Here is a 14202-nt window from a genome sequence, read left to right on the forward strand (position 1 = left end):
TGAGATGGTCTCTGATAGTTTGAAGCTGTTATATACGCCAGAAAAAGTCATATTATTTTAATCCATGCCTGTGGGTATAGACCTATTGTATGTGGTATATTTTGATTAAGTTTTTTCAAGTGAGATGTGAGCCATCTCATTTAAGGTAGGTATTAATCCTCTTACCAGCATGCTTTAAAAGAGGACAAAACACATACAGAAGCTAAGAGATGAAATTAAAAGAAGCTCCTTGAGAAAAACTGAGGAGAAGCAAAGAAAGAACCCACAGAAGCTCAAAGAAGCCACTGGAACCAGAAGATGAAAGCAATCCAACCCAGGAGCAAAGGATGAGCAGATGCTGGCTGTGTGCCTCCACACATAACAGAGTTGTTCAGATGCCAGCAAGCTGTCTTCAGAATCCAGGTATCATCCTACTGATGTCTGGAGTTGGGCATTTTCATGGAATAATATCTGTAAATTGTAAGTTAATCAATTACCATTTTAAAATTCATCCTATTTCAGGTATATTGCATTTCTGTAACTTTAGCAAACCAAAACATGGACTTTCTTTAAAGGAGCCTGATTAGCCTGAACTTGTCTTGAGGAAATGCAGACCTGACGTTTGAAGAGCTGTCATTTAAAGAAATGAAATAAAGTTCATGAGTGTAAAACTCACCTGTCAATACACATCCCTGAGCTGTGGGACAATGGAAAAGCTGCTCAAGACATGTATTTGCATGAGAATAAAAATTCCCTTAACCATGTGAGCCACTGTGTGGTTTTCTGTTATATGCAGCCAAATGCAGAATCCAACCAAGGCAATTTCCATTGATTTAGCTTTCTTAGAAATAATAAATAAAATCTAAAAGGCCCAATTGCAGGCACCTACACTGAGCCTCACATCAAAAAACAAAACAAACAAACAAAAAAAAAAACAAAGTCTAAATAAGTTTTTATTCCTTGTAAATGCCTGTTATGCCCAGAATACATAATTTAAATCAGCCAATTAGCTATCTCCAACTCCTTATTCTTACAACAGCTAACCTTCTCATTGCAAAGCAATAATTTTCACTATGTTAGGAAATATAGTTTTCTTAGCACATAAGATTTCCTCCCAATGAACTCCCTTATTCTATCCACAAAAGCTCCCTGCTCCCTTTGCTCAGTGGAATTTCTCTGTACCTCATTGTGATTGAATTATCCCCAATTCATGAACTGACTTAATAAAACTCTGAAATCTAACCAAATTTCACTAAATTTTTTAATTTAACAGAAACCAGTGACAAAATTCTAGTCAAAATGAAATAAATACCATTGAAGCTATGAATATTCAATTTATAAACAATGAATTAAATAGGCTATGGCAGAAAATAATGAAGTCACATCCAGGGAAGACAGTGGAGTAGAAGATACAGGACACAATCCTTCAACCAAAACAACTATGAAACACATAGGAACTGTCTGAAAGAATACTTTTGAAACTCCAGAGGTGAGAATAACACTGCACAGTATCCAGGGAAGAGGGGAAGAAAGAGGCTGGTAAACTATGGTAAAGGACAGTAAGTTATTCTGTCCATGCATTTGTTACCAGTGCCCCAACTCTCATGGCAGATCATCTTTGGATTCAGTCCCTGGAAGGCTCTCTGGTGATAGAAAGAAATGTAACAAACCTCTTTCCCCAGAATGGTTGTGGGCATAGCCAATAACAGATCATAGCATTTGATCAGTGAATTTGGAATGCTGGAGGCCTGGCTCTTACTGGGGAGGCTGCCTTTCAAAAATGAGGGAGAGATTAAGAAATTCTCAGATGAGCAAAAGCTGAGGTTATTCATCAAAACTAGATGAATCACACAAATTAGGGATTAATGGAAATGACAGTTGAAAAGTTATATGACATACAAAGGCCAAACAGCAAAATAGCAGATAAAGTCCCATATTGCCACTAGTTACATTACACAAAAATAGATTGATGGAGCTGAGATGGTAGCATAGAGAAGAGTGGAAGCTAGTTTGTCCCCCTGGAACAACTAATAAGCAACCAGGAACAACTAGTAAACAATGGGGAATAACTACAGAGGGAAAAATGTGACTGTCTACTCATCATACACCAACCTGAATTGGGAGGAATGCCTGAGAACACAGCATAACATCTGTAAGTAAAAACTGTGGACCTGAGCCAAGATCCCTCTCCCCCAATGCAAACTGCAAAGCCTGGCAGTACTAAAGAACTGAACTCTCCAAGCGATTGAATAAAACTCAGCTGAGTTCCAACTGGGATTTTAATTAACAAGTGTGGACTGCTCAATACAAGCTATGAATCCCAACAAGCAGAGGCTTTTGGTGATTACTGACTTTGGAGAGCTGGAGGACCTTTCTGAGGGGGGGAAGGGGAGCCCAGAGGACTGGGTGATGTCTCTGACCAATGGGTGAAACTGAGTATGGCCATGGACTTGGTCCTAAAGGGGGATTCCTGCCCCTTTTTTGACTCAGTGGAGAAAGCCTCAGCCATTTTCATTTCCCAGCACACTGATCCAGACAAATGTGGACATAGCACAAGCAGAGAGCCTATTCAAATGCAAAGGACCTCTCCCCATGGTGGTGTATCTTTGCAAAGAGGACAAAGGTGGTGCCAAGCTCCACTACCCACCTTCATTCAGAACAAGAACCCAGACCATGGGGGAAAACAGCCACAGGCCACACCTCCTTACACTAATCTGGAGCTACAGGCCAATATGTGCCATGTGCTGGGCAGAAAACACAGTGACTTGAGGCCTCACAGGTTGTAACAATTTTCTAATTCTCATCACTAGGGAGATGTGATATTATAGCCTCCATCTAGACTTGAGCCTGTTCTGGTCTAGGAAAACCTGATCAGGGTAACCAAGGAAACCAGATGCTTAGACAACAGAAAACTACAAACTACATTTAGAAAAACAAAGTTATGACCCAGTCAAAGGAAAAAACTTACATTTCAACTGAGATACAGGAAGTTAAACAATATTAAATCAATTCAAAAAGTTTAGGGAAGATATAGCAAAAGAGATGTAGCATATAAAGAAAATATTGGGTGAACATAAGGTAGAAATTGAAAGTTCAAAAACAGCAACTGGCAGAATTTATGGAAAAGAAAGACACAACAGAAGAGATGAAAGACACAGTGGAGACACACAGCAGCAGACCCCAAGAGGAAGAAGAAAACACTCAGGAATTGGAGAACAAGGCACTGAAAGCCTACACACAAAAGAACAGAGAGAGAAAATAATGGAAAAATATGATCAACTTCTCCAGGAATGGAATGACAACACGAACACAGGAATGTATGTGTAATTGGTGTCCCAGAAGGAGAAGAGAAGGGAAAAGGGGCAGAAACAATATGAGAGAAAATAATCAATGAAAATTTCCATTTCGTATGAAAGTCATAAAATTACAGATCCAAGAAGCACAATATAACCCAAACATAATATATCTGGACAGGCCAACACCAAGACACTTAATAATCAGATTATCAAACATCAAAGATAAAGAGAGAATCCTGAAAGCATCAAGAGAAAAGCAATCTTCACACACAAAGGAAGTTTGTTAAGACTATCTGCAGATTTCTCAATAGAAACCATGAAGGCAAGAAGGAAGTGGAGTGATGTATTTATGATACTCAAAGAGGAAAACCAGGAACCAAGAATCCTATATCTGGCAAAACTTCCTTCAAATATGAGGGAGAGCTTAAAATATTCTCTGACAAACAGACAATGACAGGGTTTGTGAACAAGATACCTGCTCTACAGGAAACACTAAAGGGAGCACTACAGACAGAAAGCAAAAGACAGGAATGAGAGGTTTGGAACACAAATTTGGGAGATAGTAGCACAGCAATGTGGGTACAGTGAACAAATATGACTGTGAGTATGGTTGAAGAAGGAAGGTTAGGAGCATGTGGGACACCAGAAGTAAAGAGGAAAGATAGAGAATGGGACTGTATAAATTGGTGAAACCTAGGGTGCTCTTTGATTGTGATAAATGGTACAAATATGTTTTTCCATGATGTTGTAGTTTGCTAATGCTGCCAGAATGCAAAACACTAGAAATGGATTGGCTTTTATAAAAGGGGGTTTATTTTGTTACACAATCACAGTCTTAAGGCCATAAAGTGTCCAAGGTAGCATATCAGCAATCAGGTTCCTTCACTGGAGGATGGCCAATGATGTCTGGAAAACTTCTGTTATTTGGGAAGGCACATGGCTGGCATTTGCTCCAAAGGTCTGGTTTCAAAATGGCTTTCCCCCAGATTGTTCCTCTCTAGGCTTCTGTTCCTCAAAAATATCACTCTTAGTTGCACTTGGGATATTTGTCCTGTATCAGCTTCTCTGATGCAAGAGTCTGCTTTCAATGGCTGTCTTCAAACTGTCTCTTATCTTCAGCTCCTGTGCTTTCTTCAAAGTGTCCCTCTTGGCTGTAGATCCTCTTCAAAACATCACTGACAGCTGCACTGAGTTCCCTCTGTTCATCAGCTCATTTACATGGCTCCAGTGACTCAACTTAGATCCACCCTGAATGGGCAGAACAACATCTCCATGGAAATTATCCAATCAGAGTCATCACCCACAGCTGGGTGGGGCACATCTCCAAAGAAACACTCAAAGAAATCTAATCAACACTGAAAGCATCTGCCAACACAAGATTATATCAAAGATAATGGTGTTTGGGGGACACAATATATTCAAACCAGCACACATGAGATAGAACAAATGAATGTCAACATTGCAATGTGTTAAAAATAGGGTATTATTGGGGGGAAAATACAATCAATGCAAAGTAGAGACTATAATTAACAAAAACATTGTATTATGCTTCCTTTAATATAACAAAGACAATATACCAAAGCTAAATGCATATGGGGGCATCAGGGAAGGGTATGGGACTCTTGGCATTGCTGATGTTTTCTCTGACTCTTTATTCTACTTTAGTTTAATGCTATCATTTCTTTTGATGCTTCTTACCTATTATTTTTTTCTCTTTCTTTTTCTTTCTCTGTTGTCTCTCTGCCTTCTTTGACTCTTCCTCCTCTTCTGTGGAAGAAATGGAGGTTTTCTTATATAGATAGTGGCAATGGTGGTGAATACACCAATACGTGACTATATAGGGAACCATAAATTGGTTACTTTGGATCAAATATATGGTGTGTCAACAAAACCATCTTAGAAAAATGGATTGATGAAGAAACCTTGAGGACATTATATTCAGTGAAATAAGACAGACCCATAAGGACAAATATTGCAGGATCTCAGTGATGTGAACTATTTATAATATGTAAACTCATAGATATGAATTATAAGTTACCAGGATATAGCACAAGACTAAAGAATGGGGAGTAGTTGCTTGTTATAAGCAGAATGTTCAACAAGGGCTAAGCTAAGAGTTTGGAAGGGACAGATGTGATGGTAACAGATTGTGAGAATAATTAGCAGTGCTGAATTGTTTGTGAATGTGGTGGAAAGGGTAAGCTCAGAGTCACATATTTCAAAAGAAGTAACATTGGAGGTTAAAATATGGGAATGTATAAAACAGTGAATCTTGTGGTGGACAATGCCCATTATTAACAGCACAAATATTAGAAATTTCTCTCATGAACTAGAACAAAAGTATGATACTATAACTAGAAGTTAATAAGAGAGGGGCATATAGGAAATATGTATATACCTATTGCAAATTATACACTACAGTTAGTAGTATTTTAATGTTCTTTCATCAGCAGTAAAAAATGTACTATTCCAATACTATGAATCAATAATGGAGGGGGGTGGTTAGGCATACAGGAGGATTTGAGTTTCCTTTATTATCTCTATTTTCTGTAGTAATGAAAATATTCTAAAAATTGGAAAAAATGTGGTGATGAATACACAAATATATGATCATACCATGGGCCATTTATTGTACACTTTGGATCTTTGGATAATTGTATGGTATATATGGTATGTGAACAATCTTTCTCTCTCTCTCTCTCCCCCCACTCCATATACATACATACATACATATCACTAGAAACTGTTCAATTGCCAAACAACCAAGGGAGTGGAGGATCCCCTTTCATATCTCTGGTCCTATTTTTTTCCCCAAAGCAGAAAAAAAGAAAGGGAACTTCCCAAGGTTGGATATCAAGTCAAGCAATTTAATGATTCTTTTCCATTTGTTGTTTCTAGTCTGTCTACATGATAGTGTGGATAGTGTTTCTATTCCTGATGATCTGTTTGTTTTTATATTTAAATAAATGGCAAATGCACTATACCAATCCATAAAAACTGACATCAAAATGTGAATAAAAGAGCAAAATCCAGGAGAAAATGCAAATAGAAAAATAAAGGATTCAGGGAAGAAAACAGCATCATAAAGAATTAAATATTTGTCAAGATTTTATTCTTTAAAATTATTTAAAAATGAGTAAATAGATTAAACTCTCTGGTCAAAAGTCCAATATTGGAAAGATAAAAATCATGACCCAACTATAAGCTGTCTGCAAGAGATTCACCTTAAATTAAAAGATACATGTAGGTTAAGTGTGAAAGGATGGAAAAAATGTACCATGCAAATATTAACAAAAAGAGATGGGTTGGCTACACTAGTAAATATATCAAATTCATGAGTACTTATGAGGGACAGATACGGTCATTATATACTTATAAACTGGACAATTCAACAGGAAGATGTAAGAATTTTAATTAAATATGCATTTGATTTCAGAGCTCCAACATATAGAAGGCAAATACTGATATATTCTAAGCAATAAATTGAAGGTTCTATATTAAAATTAGGGGTCTTGAACACACCACTCTCAGTAATCTAGTCAGGATGTCAAAAGGAAGTACAGAACTTGAATGATAACACTAAACTAGCTAGAACTAACACACACACACATAGAACAATGTACCCAACTAAAACAGAATACACAATCTTTTTGAGTGCACATGGGTCATTATCCAGGGTGTATCATATGTTGTCACAAAACAGGTCTCAATAAATTAAAAAAAATATATTGAAATCATACTATGTATATTCTCTAATCATGAAGGAATGAACCTGGAAAAAAACAACAGAGGGAGAAACAGAAAATTCAAAAATATGTGGAAATTAAACAACATAATTTTAAATAACTAATGGGTGAAGAGTAAATCAAAAGCAAAATTAGGAAATACCTTGTGGGGAATGAAAATGAATACATAACATGCCAAAATTTATAGAATGCAACAAAGGCCATGCTGAGAGGATAGTTAATAGCTCTAAATGCTTACATTAGATTATAAAAAGATAGATTTCAGACTGAGGGGACAAGATGGTGGCATAGAGAAGAATGCAATTTAGTTACTCCCCTGGAACAATTAATGAACACCCAGGAATGATTAGTAACTAATTTGGAATAACTGCTGTGGGAAAACAATGACTGTCCACACATCATACATCAACTGAGGTTGGGAGGAATGCCTGAGATTGCAGCATAAAACCTGTAAGTAAAAACTGTTGTTCTAGTTTGCTAATGCTGCAGAATGCAAAACACCAGAGATGGATTGGCTTTTATAAAAAGGGAGTTTACTTGGCTATACTGTTACAGTCTTAGGACCATAAAGTGTCCAAGGTAACACATCAGTAATAAGGTACCTTCACTGGAGGATGGCAAATGGTGTCCAGAAAACCTCTGTTAGCTGGGAAGGCACGTGGCTGGCATCTGCTCCAAAGTTCTAGTTTCAAAATGGCTTTCTCCAAGGACGTTCCTCTCTAGCAAGCTTGCTCCTCTTCAAAACGTCACTCACAGCTGCACTCTGTTCAGTCTCTTTGAGTCAGCACGTTTATATGGCTCCCCTGATCAAGGCCCAACCTGAATGGGCAGGGCCATGCCTCCATGGGAGTATCCCACCAGAGTCACCACCCACAGCTGGGTGGGGCACATTCCAAGCAAATCTAATCAGCACCAAAAGTCTGTCCCACAAGACTACATCAAAGATAATGGTGTTTGGGGGACAAAATGCATTCAAACTGGCACAACTGTGGACCCATGCTGGGAGCCCCCTTCCCCCAGGGCAGGCTGAGCTGCAAACCTCACTGTGGTACAAAGAAGCAGTCTCCCAGCAAGTGAATATAGCTCAACTGAGCTCCAACTAGGGTTTTAATTAAGAAATGTGGACTGCTGAATACAAGCTACAAAACTCCAACAAGTTGACAGAGATTTTTAGTGATGACTGATCATAAAGACCCAAACAACTCATCTGTCCCAGGAAGGGGAGACCAGGAGACCAGGCATTACCTCTGGCTGATGAGTAAAACTGGGGGGCTGTCTACTGGCTTTAAAAAGGGGATTTCTGTCATTTCCTTACCTTTCCTCTATCTCAATCTTAGGGGCTCAGTAGAGATACCCTCAGCAATTTTTAGTTCTCAGTGCTCTGACCCAGATGGGGGTGGATATAACAGACTCAGAGAGACCAAAATTGAAATACAGATGATAATATCCTACGGGGGTGTATCGTCCTTAAGAGTAGGAGGTGGTTCTCAGCTTTCCCTTCACATATAGACCCCAGAGCCTGGGATTAAACAGCCAAAACAGAAAGTAGAGAGGCCACACCTACTTACACCAGTTGGGAGCAATAGGCTGACAGGCACCATGGGCTGGGCAGGTTAGGAAAAACACAGCAGCTAGGGATCTCAAAAGAAAGTCTGTCAAACTCCAAGACACACCTGTAGGGAAACTTGAAACTGAATATAACCCCACTGTGAAATCTGAACTTTTTCTGTTCTGGTAAAATCTGATTGGGGTAATCAAGGAAAGGAGGTAACTAGAAAAGAGAAAACTACAATTTACACTAGGAGAAACAAAGATATGGCCCACACAAAGGAAAACTTACACCTCAATCAAGATACAGTTCAGGTATTGTTTCAGTTTAATGAAACAGCCTATTAAGGATTTTCAAAGAAATATGCTAATTCAAATCAAAAACCAAATCAACAATTTCAGAGAAGATACAGCAAAAGAGATGAAGTCTACAAAGAAAACACTGGGATAACATAAGACAGAAATCAAAAGTTTGAAAACACAACTGTCAGAAACCATGGAAATGAAAGGCAAAACACAAGAGATGAAAACCACAATGAAGACATACAACAGTAGATATCAAGAGGAAGATGAAAACAGTCAGGAACTGGAGAAAAAGACTACTGAACTCCTACACATGGAAGATCAGATAGGGAAAAGAGTGGAAAAATATAAACAATGTCTCATGGAATTGAATGACATCATGAAGCATATGAATGTACATATCATGGTTGTCCTAGAAGTAGAAGAGGAGGGAAAACGGGCAGAAGGAATAATATAGGAAATGATCAATGAAAATTACCCATGTCTTATGAAAGACATAAAATCACAGATCCAGGAAGCACAGCATACACAAACAGAATAGATCTGAACAGGTCTATGCTGAGACACTTAATAATAAGATTATCAAACATCAAAGACAAAGAGAGAATCCTGAAAGCAGTGAGAGAAAAGTGTTCCATCACAAACAGAGGAAGCTTGATAAAAGTATGTGCAGTTTTTAAATGGAAACCATGGCAGAAAGAAGGAAATCTTGTGATATGTTTAAAATAGTGAAAGAGAAAACCACCAACCAAGAATCCTATATCTTGCAAATTGTTCTTCAAATATGAGGGAGAGTTTAAAATATTCTCTGACAAACAGACAATGAGAGAGTTTGTGAACACAATACCTGCATTACAGGAAGCACTAAATGGAGAACTACAAACAGAAAGGAAAAGAGAGGAGTGAGAGGTTTGGAACACAATTTTGAGTGATGGTAGCAAAGCAATGTAAGTACACTGAACAAGATGAGTATGGTGAAAAAGGAAGTTTAGAAGCATGTGGGACAACAGAGGGAAAGAGGAAAGATAAAGACTGGGACTGTATATCTCAGTGAAATCTAGAGTTCTCAACAATTTTGATAAAATGTACAAATATGTTTTTACATGAAGGAGAATAAATGAGTGTCAACCTTGCACGACATTAAAAACAGAGAAAAATACAATCAATGCAATCTAGAGACTATAGTTAATGAAAACATTGTATTATGTTTCCTTTAATGTAACAAAGACAATATACCAAACCTAAATGCCTTTAAGAGGGGGACATAAGGGAGGTGTATGAGATTCTTGGCATTAGTTATATTGTCTGACTCTTTTATTCTACTTTAGGTTAATTCTATGTTTCCTTTTGTTGTTTTTTAGCTGTCATGTTTTTTTCTTTCTTTTTCTTTTTTTTGTCTATCTACTTTTTTGACTCTTCTTCCTTCTTTGTGGAAGAAATGGTGATTTCCTTATATAAATAGTGGTGATGGTGGTGAATACATAAATATATGATTGTACAGGGAACCATTGATTATTTACTTAGGATGGAAAGTATGGTGGGTGAACAAAACTGTCTTAAAAATGGGCTGATGAAGAAAACTTGAGGGCATTACCTTGAGTGAAATAAGTCAGACACATAAGGACAAATGTCACATGGTCTCATTGATGTGAACTAATTTTATATCAAAAATCATAGACATGACTTATAAGTTACCAGGATTATAGCACAAGACTAACTAATGGGGAGTGTTTACTTATTATGAGCAGAGTGTCCACATAGATTGAGCTGAAGTGTTTGGAAATGGACAGAGGTGATGGTAGCATGTTATTGTGAGAATAATTAACAGTGCTGAATGGTGTGTGAATGTGTTGCAAAGGGGAAGTTTAGAGTCATATATGTCAACAGAAGAAAAGTTGAAAGTTAAAAGATGGGAATATATAAAACAGTGAAGCTTGTGGTGGACAATGTCTGTGACTAACTACAAATATTAGAAATCTCTTTCATGAACTAGAACAAATGTATGACAATATAACTAGAAGTTAATAATAGAGGGGAATATAAGGAAAATATACCTATTGCAAATTCTGCACCACAGTTAGGAATATTTAACATTCTTTCATCAGTAACAAATATACTATACCAATACTATGAGTCAATAATAGAGGGTGGTGTGTTTAGGGGTATGGGAGGTTTTGAGTTTTCTTTTTTTTTTTTTTTGTCTTTTTTTCTTTTCTGGAGTAATAAAAGTATTCTAGAAATTGGAAAAAAAATAATTGTGTCGATGTATGCATAGCTATATGATGATAATGTGGGCAATTCATTATAAACCTTTGATCTTTGGTAATTGAATGGTATGTGAACAACCTCAATAAAATTAAATTAAAAATGATACACTTAAAATGAGATGTCTAACCTGAAAACAGGAAGAACTAGAAAAAGAAGAGCAAACTAAACCAAAAGCAAACAGAAAAAAGGAAATAAAGATTACAGTGGAGATAAATGAAATAGAAAACAAACAAAAAATAATACTGCTTCAATAAAACCAAAAGTTGCTTCTTTGAAAATATCAAAAAAACTGAAAATCTTTTGGGTAGACTTACAAAGAAAAAAGAGGAAACAAATAATGGAAATCAGAAATGAAATGGGAGACATTACTCCAAACACCTCTGGAAAAAAAGGACTTGAAGAAGATACTGTTAACAAATGTATGCCAATAAATTACACACCTTCTGAATCTCATTGATCTGAATGTCTTTTTATTTGACATCTACAGTCACAGAGACCTTTGCTCAGATATGTCTGAGTACATGCACTTGTTATCCTCTTCATCACATTCATAATACTCCACAGTCTTTGTCTAATCTCTTTTCTCTTAAATGCAACTAAACAGCCACAAACTGGACAAATGACATAACTGGAGGAAAAAAACCACCGTGAATGGTGTAATGAAAATCTCTAAATTCAACGAACCCATGAAATCAGTGATGAAACATGAGAAACTTCAATGCTGAATGAGAGACTAACATCTTTGGTCTAGTCCTTAATGACAGGGAAAACAACAACAAAAATGCCATATTGAATTTCCCCTTTATGTTTTGAAATTTGAAATCCCCACAAAGTCAGCTGAACCAGATAGTCAATAAAGCCCTGAATTCATTATTTTGTTCCAATACAAAATAAAGCACACCTGCCCTAAACCCACCCAATAGGATTGTTGTGGAAGCCCCAGGCCCAGGGCCTTCCCTAAGGGCCATGATGACTATCCACAGAGCAGCCTGCATGACCTAGATCAATTACAGTTTGACCTATTATCCTTGTAATATCAGGCATCCAGTGATAAATGTAATCTACAAGACCTCCCCCCCAATGCTTATGCTCTTCTACCTATTGGAATGTCTTTGTCTCAAGCCCTTATAACGACTCATCAGTTCCCATCAGTCCCACCCCCACACCCAAAGCACAGATTACATACACACTGAGCTCTGAACTTGCTGCCATCAGAGCAAGCATAAATGACTTCTATTTCCTTGTTAAGTAAGCCCTGAATAAAAGCTCATGTCTCAGGTTTTTCCAGGTGCCTTCTTTAATCCTTCAGCTGGAAAGCCCCCTTGGGCCATGACACTTGAGAAGCCTCAATCCTGGAGACAAAAGAAAATCCGGGCATTGACATCATGAACTTGGGGAAGCAAAAGGGGAAATTCCTGAATGGGATAACATGGTGGTCTGTGATGTCTATATAGGGAGGGGTACCTACCCACCTAAATGAAGGGACATCTATGTGAGGAGTGGTGTCTACCTTCCTAGATGAATGAAATCTGCCAAGGTTCTATGGAAATGTTTATAACTCTCTGGCTGGACTAATAGCCTTCCTGTAACAGGCCACAGGACTATTATGTTTTCATGAGAAAAAGGATAGCCCTAAGGCTGCTGCAGCAGTAACCTGGCCACTCTTGGAGACTGTGTGGAGCTACAGAAAAGACATTAATGAGTAATGTGGCAGTCTGCCTTTTAGCAGAAGAATTGAAGTTAGAAAGGGATGTGCAATTGACCCAAGCAGAATTGAAAGGCAATCTGAATAAAAGTTTAGAGATGCGGGCATGCCAGTACACTAGAGTAGGAGGGCATAAGCTGCCCAAAGGGCAAGTTAGGTTTATCCTAGCTTCTCCTAACTGGGACTCTAAAGTGTGGGATCCTGTCAATTCCTCATCAAAAGATGAAGAGCTGCTGTCTGGTTTGGAAAGTAAAACTAAGAAAAGTAAGCCTGCTCATCCTCTGGTCCAACAAAAGTTTAAGACACAGCAAATTCAATGACCTGATTCCCCAGTAAGGGAAGATGGTGTGAAGGCTGCCATGACCCAAGGAGCAGCTCCTGAACAAAAGTGACTTCCATTAGCTGTACTGTGGTAATACATCACTACAAACTACCAGGGACCATCAAGCAAATACTCCCACTTTTGAAGAATTAGAAAGAGTAGGCATAATCCCCACACAGGGTTCATTTATTAGCCCTGTCTGACTAATGAAAAAACCTAATGGTACCTGGCAAATTACTGTTAATCATAGAAAACTTAATATAGTAACTCCTCCTTTGTTTGCAGCTGCATTGATTATGGCTACCTTGTTGTAGGATATATATACTCAATTAAGCCCATTTCTGTTTGTTTTAAACCTTGCAAAAGCATTTAATATTTTTTAGACTCATATCCAGCCAGTGTCCACCTTCACATGAAAACAAAATGGCACTTGCTATAATTCTTCAAGGATACTTCTGCAGTCCTACCATCTGCCATGGATTGGTAGCACAAGATTTAAAGAAAATGATGCCCCCTAAAAATGTCACTATGTTTCACAATATTGATGATATGTTAACCAGTAATTCTTTCCCAGAACTAGAAATTGCTGAGACCATAATGGTGACCCACCTTGAAAGCCAAGGATGGTGATAAATCAAAGCAAATTACAAGCACCTGGACATTCTGTAAAGTTCCTTGGTATTGTCTGTCTGGTTAAAACTAAAGCTATGCCTTCAGCTGTCATTGATAAAATACAAAGTTATCCCACACTGAATACTTCTAAACAATAGCTTTTCTTGGTTTATTAGGCTATTGGAAACTGTTTATACTCTTATTTAGTACAAATTATAAAATGTTTTTCCACCCTAATTAGAAAAGGAAGAGCATGGGAATGGGATTTTTCCATGGCAGACTGTGTTTAAAAAAGTGACCTGAACTACTATGCAAGCACAGGTTTTAAGGGGTTGGACCTCCATATACCCTGTGTATTGAATGAGGCCAATGCCAATATTGGCTTTGGGTGGGGTTGTGGCAAAGGCAATAGGCTATGTGTTC

The sequence above is a fragment of the Choloepus didactylus genome, chromosome 10 (assembly GCF_015220235.1).
Source record: "Choloepus didactylus isolate mChoDid1 chromosome 10, mChoDid1.pri, whole genome shotgun sequence".
Taxonomy (NCBI): Eukaryota; Metazoa; Chordata; class Mammalia; order Pilosa; family Megalonychidae; genus Choloepus; species Choloepus didactylus.